General features: G+C 43.7%; 1 protein-coding gene across 1 annotated transcript in view; it reads right to left on the reverse strand.

The window, feature by feature from the left end:
- Window positions 1-264: 264 nt before the first annotated feature.
- The window catches only part of LOC133557440 (proteinase-activated receptor 2-like), a 10,280-nt gene continuing 8,299 nt past the window's right edge, over window positions 265-2,245 (reverse strand). The window contains exon 2 of the mRNA XM_061907897.1: window positions 265-2,245. This exon is cut by the window's right edge and continues 1,866 nt beyond it. The gene's annotated coding sequence lies outside the window, so the exon portion shown is untranslated.

Below are 2,245 nucleotides of genomic sequence, written 5' to 3' on the forward strand. Positions count from 1 at the left end.
GCACCTGTGAGGAATCAAGTCCATGTTCTCTTGGTGTATAAGACTTTTAAGGGCTGTGGAAAACATCCAGAAAGTTTTTTTTTAAGGTTTGAATACCGTATCATCCCTGTTGCCTTGGCCAGAACTCTTTGGAGGTATGCCGGTTGTAATCGGACGGCTTGATTAACCTCGCAATGGGTTCCCCAGCAAGAGCTGCTCTGCGTGTTCCCGGAGTCCATGAAGGCCAGCCAGGACCTCATTCACCCAGTGAGTCATGAGAGAATGTTTGTTTTTTAATTTGTAGCATTTATTTTACAAAACGACACACTGTAACACTTAAAAAACATGTTTTATCTGTACATGAACGCAACCGAGGTTTTTAGTCTTAGTTCTCTACTCTCCTGAGTGTTCCAAAAGCTGAAGTCCATCTCCAGAGTTTGGTCTTGTTGGACATCGGTTTGTTAAAAAAAACACATTCCTCGGCTCTCGGGCATTGAAAAATTATCCGACCAGCTGACAACAGTAGATGCACCATAGCCCTACATTGCGGATGGATTTGTCCTTTTACCAAATGAAACCAGCACCCGTGAGGAATCAAGTCCATGTACTCCTGGTGTATAAGACTTTCAAGGGCTGTGGAAAACATCCAGAGAGTTGTTTTTTTTTAGGTTTGAATATCATCCCTGTTGCCTTGGCCAGAACTCTTTAGAGGTATCCCGGTTGTAATCGGACGGCTTGACCACCTGTCCTAGGAATGGGTTCCCAAGCAAGAGCTGCTCTGCGTGTTCCCGGAGTCCATGAAGGCCAGCCAGGACCTCATTCACCCAGTGAGTCATGAGAGAATGTTTGTTTTTTAATTTGTTGCGTTTATTTTGCAAAACGACACACTGTAACACTTAAAAAACATGTTTTGTCTGTACATGAACGCAACCGAGGTTTTTAGTCTTAGTTCTCTACTCTCCTGAGTGTTCCAAAAGCTGAAGTCCATCTCCAGAGTTTGGTCTTGTTGGACATCGGTTTGTTAAAAAAAACACATTCCTCGGCTCTCGGGCATTGAAAAATTATCCGACCAGCTGACAACAGTAGATGCACCATAGCCCTACATTGCGGATGGATTTGTCCTTTTACCGAATGAAACCAGCACCCGTGAGGAATCAAGTCCATGTTCTCCTGGTGTACAGTATAAGACTTTCAAGGGCTGTGGAAAACATCCAGAAAGTTTTCTTTTCAAGGTTTGAATACCGCATCATACCTGTTTCCTTGACCAGAACTCTTTGGAGGTATCCCAGTTGTAATCGGACGGCTTGACTAACCTCGCAATGGGTTCCCTAGCAAGATCTGCTCTGCGTGTTCTCGGAGTCCATGAAGGCCAGCCAGGACCTCATTCACCCAGTGAGTCACGAGAGAATTTTTGTTTTTTAATTTGTAGCATTTATTTTGCAAAACGACACACTGTAACACTTAAAAACATGTTTTATCTGTACATGAACGCAACCGAGGTTTTAGTCTTAGTTCTCTACTCTCCTGAGTATTCCGAAAGCTGAAGTCCATCTCCAGAGTTTGGTCTTGTTGGACATCGGTTTGTTAAAAAAACACATTCATCGGCTCTCGGGCATTGAAAAATTATCCAGCTGACAACAGTAGATGCACCATAGCCCTACATTACGGAGGGATTTGTCCTTTTACCGAATGAAACCAGCACCCGTGAGGAATCAAGTCCATGTTCTCCTGGTGTATAAGACTTTCAAGGGCTGTGGAAAACATCCAGAAAGTTTTTTTTTTTTGGTTTGAATACCGTATCATCCCTGTTGCCTTGGCCAGAACTCTTTGGAGGTATCCGGGTTGTAATCGGACGGCTTGACTAGCCTCGCAATGGGTTCCCTCGCAAGAGCTGCTTTGCGTGTTCTCGGAGTCCATGCAGGCCAGCCAGGACCTCATTCACCCAGTGAGTCACTAGAGTTTGTTTTTTAATTTGTAGCATTTATTTAGCCAAAAAAAACGCTGTCACACTTAAAACATGTTTTATCTGTGCATGAACCCAAAACTCTAATGTGGATAATGAGCTTAAAAGTTTGCAGGAACATGCCAAGGTTTTAGTCTGAGTTCTCTACTCTCCTGAGAGTTTCAAAAGCTGAAGTCCATCTCCAGAGTTTGGTCTTGTTGGACATCGGTTTGTTAAAAAAAAACACATTCCTCGGCTCTCGGGCATTGAAAAATTATCCGACCAGCTGACAACAGTAGATGCACCATAGCCCCACATTGCGGA

This window comes from Nerophis ophidion, linkage group LG08, assembly GCF_033978795.1.
Source record: "Nerophis ophidion isolate RoL-2023_Sa linkage group LG08, RoL_Noph_v1.0, whole genome shotgun sequence".
Lineage (NCBI taxonomy): Eukaryota > Metazoa > Chordata > Actinopteri > Syngnathiformes > Syngnathidae > Nerophis > Nerophis ophidion.